Here is a 10,040-nt window from a genome sequence, read left to right as displayed (position 1 = left end):
GTGGAGATCATGGCTGGTGGTTGTCTGTCAGTCTCTGCCTGCAGTGTAAGTGGATTCCTCTCCACTTGTTGAGGCTCCTGATTGGACAGATGGCCCCCGGGTGTGTGTGTGTGTGTGTGTGTGTGTGTGTGTGTGTGCGGGCGCAGGCCGTCATAGACACTGGATAATAACCTTATAGGTCCATAGACGTCGGTGGTTGTCTTACCCCCGCACACACACACGCACACACACACACGCACGTCGCACACACACATGCACAATTAACGTTTGTACGCAGCACTGTCTGTGTGGGTGGGTCCCTCAGGTCAAATGACCACCTAATGTTCTTTGTGAATATGTATACGTACAGTACACACTCAGGATTCTAACACTATGTATTTGACAGACTACAGTATGTGTACAGTAAAAGGGGAGAAACTCACTTGTGCACACACACACACACACACACACACACACACACACACACACACACACACACACACACACACACACAGTTGGCAGTTGGGAGGAGGTGCTACGTCCTCCCGGTGGGGGCTCCTTACTGGAAAGTGAGCAAGTAGGGTATACATGAAGCTGTGATAACACTCAGTATTGTGTGTGTGTGTGTGTGTGTGTGTGTGTGTGTGTGTGTGTGTGTGTATTAATTGGCATAACGACTAAATTGGCTCTACTCCCATATGTGCGTCAACCCCCCCCCCCCACCCCTACACGCCACATAATCACTTGTTGAGCAATCCCCTTCCAAGTCTTTCGTTTTCTATCTGTCAACTTGGAGGCTCCAAATGAAGTATGGATTGAATGAATCCTTGTGGGGATATCCTAACCGGCACGCAGTGCTACTGTATGGTGACACGTGCTGATGTATACATTCATTAAGGTTGCATGGCCGCACTGGGGAGAGGTGTGATTATTAACCTATTTAGACCTGAGGACGATTCTGCAAATGCCTTCTAAACCCTGATAGTTTTCTGAAAAACCCTATGTTTCTGTGTCAGTGGTTCTCAAAGAAAGTATTTAGTGTCAAGGACCCCTAGAATTATATGTATTTGGTCGCCGACCCCCATCTCAAAATATGTAGTTCCATGAGCAAAGATTTGAGTTTAAAACGTTCGCTCTGAAAGAATATATATTCAAAGATTTGTGCCACATTTTCACCATTTTTCAAAAATAGCAGAGTGCCGCGATATGAGCTTGTAGATCTGCTATTTTTCAATAGTATAAGTACCAAAAGGGGTTCCCGTTCAGAATGGGTTAACACGGGTTGGATATCATCTTCACTGGCTGTTATTGGTTTGAGTGGGTGTGCAGTGCAGTGAATGAAGACGAACCAAGCAATTCAAGCCCCTGTAGAACAAACATTCTTAGATTGTTTTTTTATTTCACCAAATATCACATTTCAATTTATTGCACCCATTGCGTTGGCTCGCCGATCCGAATGGCACGTATTTCTAGTTAAAAATTCAAAGGCTGCAATTAAGGCCGAGCGTCGGCGACTTGATGAAAATCAACAATGACGTGAAACAGCTGCACTCTATGGTTTGGTGCAAATGGCAAACACACTGTACTAATGAGGGAAAGACCATCCAGGACAACAGAATAACAGGTGGGTTTGCTTGATATCAGACAAACACTCAAACCTACCCACACGGTTGACATGAAAGGTTTTGTACCAGTGATTCACAATCTTTTTTCATTTGAAAGACACACAGCTTGATATGCATTAAGGCCACGGACCCCCACTTGATGCAATCTCTTTTATCTACATCCCCCGGTGTAAACATGGAACAAAATGCTCCCATTCCATTATGGTTCCATTTGCACATTCTCCAAGTGTCTGGTGGTGGTGCTCGGCTCCACATTGCCAAAGTGTTTTATATTCATCCATCCATCCATCTTCAACCGCTTATCCGTAGTCGGGTCGCGGGGGCAACAGCTCCACCAGAGAGCTCCAGACTTCCCTCTCCAGAGCAACATTAGTGACTTCCTCCTGGGGGATCCCGAGACGTTCCAACTGCGCCTTGGTCTGCCCCGTGGGCTCCTCCCAGTGGGACGTGTGTCGAGGACCTCCCTAGGGAGGCATCCTAACCAGATCCCGAACCACCTTAGCTGGCTCCTTTCCAGGCGAAGGAGCAGCGGTTCTACTTTGAGTCATAGAAATATAATCAAGGCTATACTTCACAAGGCAGGAATCAAAGAAAAGTTAAAAGATCTGCACACGTATGGTTAAAGCTTCCAAAAGAAATTATTTTAAAGTGCAACATAGGAGCCACAACAGAGCACTCAATGCCTTGGCAGAAAATAGATTAGATTAATCAATGACAAAACTATTTGCCTGATGAAGAGCGACATGGTCGAAAGGTTGCACTTAAAATCATTTGTTTGGGAGAGTTGTAACCTACTGTGAAAGACTAAACGGGGAAATATACATAAAAAATAAGCTTTTCCCCCCACCCTATAGTTGTGTTAATGCACCCGGTTAACATTGAATGAAGCCTCTCATTAGTCTTGATAGACTTCTTAATTGGCCCTTCACTAAATCCCACCCCAAAAAGCGATTGTCCAATACCAATCCAAATAGCTTAGAAACGGTTGCTATGCAGGTCAAGCTTTCTTCGCTGCTAACGTGCCTATTGGACAAGTATGGGTTGGGGAGGGACTTAGTGAAGGGCTAATTAACATCCTCATTGGTCATCTACACAGTCAGAATTAACAACAGAGTGTTAATTTGTGGAAGTGTACAAACTGACCATTAACTTTCAAAGTGGAATTAAAACTTTGTACAAGCATCTCAAGAACAGAATGGATGGATGCTATAGAGAGACAGCATAGGCTATAGTGGAGACCTGGGGAGAAACAAATAAAGGATTCGCTTAGACATCACAGCGCACTCTCTCTTCCCATCTTTCACTCTGAAACCTTCAATCAATCTTCTGTGCCGTACACTCACTCCCTCCTTGTACCAGAGCTGCATCATCATGCCTGGCTGGCGTGCATGCTTATATATATATATATATATATATATATATATATATATATATATATAGCATTGTGGAGCAACGTCACAATCGCCCCCCTCTCTAACCAGGCGGTAAGGAGGAGGGATGAGGGCCAACTCTGGTTCCGGTATATTCCGGTGACATCACCAGCGACGTGGTCAAAACGACGTCAATGCGTCACGCCGCGCGAGCATGTGCATGCGCACTTACTTATACACGTTTATATGCAAGTGTGTGTGTGTTGTGGTGGACGTTGCAGGCAGCCGTGTGAAGGCATTGGAAGCACAGCCGGCTCATTCACCTCCTCCTCCTGTGGCTGAGGGGGAAACCCCCCCCCCTCCCCCTCCCCCTCCCCCTCCCCACAGACCTCTCTACAGCCCACCAAGCTCATTACATTACATGGAGCCTGTGGCTCATTTGTTTTCTCTCTCTCTCTTGGCTTCCCTCTGTCTCGCGCTCTCTGCTTCTCCCCCTCCTCCTTTTGTCTCTTATTATTTTTCCTCCCTTCGATATTTTCTCCCTTTTCATCCCTTGTTTCTCTCTCTTTATTTCTCTCTTTTGTTGATTGTCCCTGGGATTTTAACCACCCTATTGCTTTAGTCACTTTGGTCCTCTCCTCTTCGCTGAGAATAGATCATCTACTATAGCGCACGACATTCATGTTGTGAGCTTTGTCGATCTGTTTGGGCCGAATGTTCGGCACCAGATTATAGGGAAGCTGGGGCTCAAAGTGGTTACTACTATAGCTAGTAGCTATGGGGTCTTATACCCCCTCCCTCACTTTGGCCATCAGTCTTTGTTTGTTTCCATCTGTGACAATGGCCCCTGCACCGTGCCTCCGCACTCAAGATTTAGCACTGGGCTAAATCTTGCGCCACCCCTTAACCCTTATCCCTAAACTAATTGTCTCCACCAGGCCGAAGGCATGTGGGGAGAGTATGTTTTGCACTCCGTCCGTCCGTGTGTCCGTCCGTCCGTCCGTGTGTGTGTCCGTCCGTCCGTCCGTCCGTCCGTGTGTCCGTGAGCAGCTAATCTCGGCCACCGTTAACCCGGTCGATGCCAAATTTTGCACACACACTCCCTGGATGCCAACGATAACCAATCAGGATGGAGTCTGAGAAATCTGAAAGACCGGTTTCGTTGAATGGCTCTAGAGAGACGGTGTACCAATTTGCGTGATGTTTGGACAAAATCTGTAGGTGTACTGTGCAAAAACTTGTTTTGCACAAAGCGGCCTCCTGGTGGCGCTATAACAGGCCGTTCTGGAAAGTTTGGGGCAGAGGTTCATCGTTGGCATCCAGGGAGTGTGTGTGCAAAATGTGGCATCGAGCGGGTTAACGGTGGCCGAGATTAGCTGCTCACGGACACACGGACGGACGGACACACGGACACACGGACGGACGGACGGACGGACGGACGGACGGACACACGGACGGACGGAGTGCAAAACATACTCTCCCCACATGCCTTTGGCCTGGTGGAGACAATAAAAGCCTGGCCCGGGTACAGAGTGCCACTTGAATTCTGACTTATTTTTACGGCATGGCTTCTATAGGGCATGAGCCGATCTATAGGTCAAGCACTACATACTTCATATAATACGACAAATAGAAGAGGTACCTGATCAACATAAAGCTCAATGTCTTTCCCGGAAATAGCAATGCGTCATGTTGTGATGCAAATTGTGAGCTTAGATCTTTTAATTTAGACCCGAGGACGATTCTACAAATGCCTTGAACTAAGTCCTGACAGTTTTCTGAAAAACCTTACGTTTCTATGTTTGTGGTTCTCAAACATTTTCATGTCAAGGACCCCCAAAAATATATGTAATTGTTATGTCTCGCGTGAATTTGACGATCTATATAAAACTAACTTTGCTCCCTTAATGAAAAGAGTCAAAGAAGATTTTGACCGTTGGTCTCTGCTCAACTTATCCTTGGTTGCAAGAGTTAACACTGTTAAGATGAACATTCTCCCTCGATTCTTATACTTGTTCCAATGTATCCCCCTCTTTCTCCCCCTGACCTTCTTTAGTAAATTAGATAGTATGATCTCTGAATTCATTTGGAACAAGAAGGTGCAGAGGTTGCGTAAGCAGTACCTACAGAGGCCCAAATATCTTGGGGGAATGGCTCTGCGTAACTTTAGATTTTACTACTGGGCCTCCAACATTAGGATCTTCCAATATTGGATCTTATATGAAATAGCGGAACCCCCTCCAACGTGGTTAGCCCTATACACTAAAAATACTATTGTTAAAAAGACTCTAAAAATATGGATCCAATTTAGACGCCATTTCGGATTGCACTCACTCTCTATCAATGCCCCAATAGCAGCCAATCATTTTCCATCCCTCTTTGATAGATGGTGCCTTCTCAACCTGGAAAAGTCTTGGGATTTATACTTTTAAGGACTTATATATGGAGAAGGTCTTTGCATCCTTTCAGCAACTCTCATTTGAATATACACTTCCCAAACAGAACCTTTTTAGATATTTACAGGTCCGTAGTTTTGTTCAGAAAACATTTCCCACGTTTCCAAATTTACCTAATGGCTCTGTTATAGACACCCTTCTGACTCCGTTGCCAACCTTGAAGGGTGCGATCTCATGTATTTATGATGAGATTTGTTGTTTGCGCCCAGAGTCTTTGGATTCATTAAAGGCTCGTTGGGAGGTGGATATAGGAGAGGAGATAACTGAGGAGGTTTGGGATACAATTTTACATCGGGTACATGGGTCCTCTATTTGTGTGAGGCATGCTCTTATTCAATGTAAATTACTACACCGTGTCTACTACACCAAGGCCAGGTTGTCTAGAATATTATAATATATAATGATGTGTCTCCTGAGTGTGATAGATGTCGGCAGGCTCCCGCAGACCTCATCCATACGTTCTGGCTCTGCCCTTCTCTACACAAATATTGGACCGATATCTTTAATTCCTTATCAAAGATAGTCGGGCAAAGAGTGGAGCCCATACCTTTGGGGGCCCTGTTTGGGGTTTTTTCCTCAATACCGTCGCTCTCTAAACCAGAGAGGGATGTTTTGGCCTTTGTCACTCTGTTGGCTAGGAGACTAATTCTGACCAACTGGAAATCGCCCACTTCCCCTTCTCACACTCATTGGGTTAGGGACACCTTGTACTGTGTGAAACTGGAGAAGATTAGACACTCCTTGAATGGTTCTTCCGATAGGTTTGGGAGGATATGGGGTCCATTCTTTCAATTCATTCAGAATTTGAATCTGTCTCTGCTTGCAGGGGATGAGTGAGGTCTGCTGGACTTTTGTTTTAAAAGTAGCTTATACTGTGATTGGATTGTATGGATTGTATTGTATTGGATTATGGATGTATCATGTACCTTTGGGGTGAAAATTCAATGTGTTTACTCTTTTATGTCATACTTGTGGGGTTTATTTAAGAGAAGCTGTTAATGTTAATTATTATTTTTCAAACTCAGTACTTCAATAATGCTTCTGTGAAAAAAACCAATAAACAAAAAAAAAGAATATATATGTAATTGGCCGCCGACCACCAACTGAAAATATGTAGTTTCAGGTACCCTCCGGACGCAAAGATATGAGTTAAAAACGTTTGCTCTGAAAGAATATATACAGTCAAAGTTTTGCGCCACATTTTCACATTTTTTTCCAAAAATAGCAGACCTACAAGCTCGTAGCGCGGCACTCGGTGCCGCGCTATGAGCTTGTAGATCTGCTATTTTTCAACAGCTAAAGCATAACATAATGCTTGAAACACCAAAAGGGGTTCCTGCCCTGAATGGGTGAAGGTTCACCACAGAATGGGGACTCTATAGGTTTCATGCGGTTATAAGAGAGAACATTATAGAGACTGGAATCTGAGTAGTGTGGGCGAATGTAATGGCGTACAAGGTTTCCAGCCAAAATCAAACCTATACTGTGATGGTTCATGGTTCACACACACACACACACACACACACACACACACACACACACACACACACTGTCCACTCAGACAGCTGCCATGCAGCGTGGCCGCAAGACTGAGTATTTAATATTGTCATTTGTCTCGCTTCCCACGTTCGTTATTTTTTTTTGTAATTCTGTTCTCCGGTCCCAAGGAACCAAATTACCGTCAGTCAGTTCTCTCCTCAAACTTGATTTCATTCACCTGGTGTCCCAGTGAGGTATACATGAGATCTCTGTTTTTGGACGTGCCATATAGGAAAACCTGCAGTATAGTCCCAACTATAAGTTCCCAAGCCTGGATATAGAGTATGCCCCTATAAGGCCAAACCTTTTCATGTCAAGGACCACCAAAGTAAAGGTATATTCAGTGATTTCACTTAACTCAAATTAGTCAAATATCACTTATTTTTGAGTGGTGCAACCACTCCAAGGAACAGCAATGTCTGTGACTCCGTGTTCAGTGTTCACCTATGTGATGTGTTGGTTAATGAGCACCAGTATATGACTATGAGTACCAGTAGGGGCGCTGTTGTGCCAGAAACAGAGGGATAGTGCTGCACTGTTGCCTGCTAATGAGAGAGAGAGAGAGAGGTGGGGGGGGAGTTGCACCACTCAGTTCACACGGGTGTGATTTTTTGTTTTGTTATGATAATCCTCCATACTATAGACTAGAGTGTACTGACCATATAAGGAGTTCCTCCCTGTCCCCAGTTAACCCCTGGGGGTCAAATAAACCTTAGGTTTCGTTTTTTTGGCTGGGTGGCCCAGCCTTCATCCAATCAGGATAGAGAATGCTCCTTTAAATGTGTATTTGGCAACAGTCCTCCATCTGAAAATGTTTTGTGCCAGGGACCCCTAGAAGAAAAATATTTTTTTTCAAAATAGGCTTTCGTGATTTTTCTAAAATGCTCCACCGTATGAAGCATGGGTAAAGCGGTTAAAAGATGTGATGCATTAAAGGGGTCGTGTCCATAGACTGCTCAATCTATTATGTTTTTTACTGTGTACCGTGGGTAGATTGTTGGGTCTGTGTTAGTCATGTAAATCGTACTGTACAGTGTGGCACCTGCAGGTGCATTGTGGGAGGACGATGAGTTTGGAGGTCAAATAGTTGTATATCTCGAACTACTGAGCATTTTGAATTATGCCTCTGGGCCCCCCCCCTCACACACACACACAAACACACACACACACACACACACACACACACACACACACACACACACACACACACACACACACACACACACACACACACACACACACACACACACACACACACACACACACACACACACACACACACTCACAATTGCTCGGGATTGTTGTTGCATGTCTGATATTTGTTATCGCCTGGAACCCTTTATATTTCTATCAATCATCATCACCATTCTGCTGCCCACATCAACTGTATTCTTTCTGTGTGTGTGTGTGTGTGTGTGTGTGTTAAATAAACACTTATATAATAATAGTTTGACCCCATGCAGGCAGGTTACGGGTTGACCCGCTCATCACTGCGTGCGTGCGTGCGTGTGTGCATGCGTTTGTGTGTGCGTTTGTGCGTGCGCACACTATCCAATATACAGTACACAGAAAAAGGTGGTTTGACACTAGTATCATGCAATGTCACCACTTTGGCTCAGACAAGTTACAAGTTGCAATCACTCAAAGCTCAATGACTGCTATAGAGCGTCGCAGTCACAGTCATGACGACGCCAGGCCCAGGAAATAATTCCCAATGCATTTTCCCCATACACTTTTCAAAAAGTATTTATTTAAAGACGTTTACGCCGCGGACAAAGCCAACTCTGTCGTGACAAATCATGACAATAAACACAATGTTTTGTTGTTTTTCTTCTTTGTAATTAATTGTTTGGTCCAAAATATTGTGTTTGTTGTCATGATTTGTCACGACTCGAGTTGGCTTCGTACGACGCTTAAAAGGTCTTTTAAATAAATACATTTTGAAATGTCTATTGGAAAAATGCATTGGGAATTATTTCCTGGGCCTGGCGTTGTTATGAAAGGGGGCGGGACTGCGACGCTCTATAGTGCCACCACTCAAACTGACTTCACCTCAATCAACCCATTTCACACTGTCTGTGGGCAGTGGTGGGAATGACTAAATATATTGACAATAACAAATAAAAACTAGACTAACATGTTATGAAGGGACTAGTGGACAAGAGATCCAGTATAAGTCATTTTACACATGGCTGCATGCTGAAAATAGCCTGCGCTAGCTTTTCTAAACACTAAAAACAGCCAGCAGCACAATCACAAGCACACTATAATTAATAACTAGGGATATCCCTTTTTTTGTTTCCGATCCAATCCCGATAACACAATTTCTGTGTTAGCCGATAACTAATACCGATACCAGTGTTGTGATCTCGTGTTGTATCTAGCTATATATCTGTGTTTATAGCAGACTCCTCACTCAAACGTACACTTGCAGTTTGGGCAACTCCAAAGCAAACTCCACATGCCCCAACATTTTATTTACCTGCCATAGTGTCAACCCCTTACCCCTGTGTAGGATCGGTGGTTAGACTGGCATATTCGCTGATACCGATATGACCCGATATGGCCAAATAGGGGCCGATACAGATCCTTACATCTCTATTAATAACCATGTGAAAACAGGGCTGCTTCTTCCATCATCCATAATACAAAGCCAGCGACAATTAAAGCAAGCTGACAAACTCTAGTATGTTCTCTATAAGCAAAGTTTTTTCACAAAAATGACAAAATGTAGCATATATGTATCAAAAGTATTGCCTGGTATGGGCAACGAGTTGTCAGCCAGAGATGCTGTGGTGGTGCTGTAGTTAATGTGTTCCATTATAGACTAAAGTTTGTTTTATTGGCAAAACAAGCCAATTTACTTTATGTCTTCATTGATTCTTCAAGCTTTGCACCCAGACCTGTTTTCAGCTGATGGGTGTGCTATATACTTTCGTGCTTCAAGGCTGTCTGGCTATTCTTTTTCTTTGTCTTTTTCTTATAATAAAGTGTATTTCTTGCATCAGACCTTAAGTATTACAGATATTAAAGCGCAAATAACATGCATTTTAAAACTGCTTTTAATATTT

Source organism: Protomyctophum parallelum (assembly GCF_964188405.1).
Source record: "Protomyctophum parallelum genome assembly, chromosome: 14".
NCBI classification, from domain to species: domain Eukaryota; kingdom Metazoa; phylum Chordata; class Actinopteri; order Myctophiformes; family Myctophidae; genus Protomyctophum; species Protomyctophum parallelum.
Note: the sequence above shows the minus strand (reverse complement) of the source record.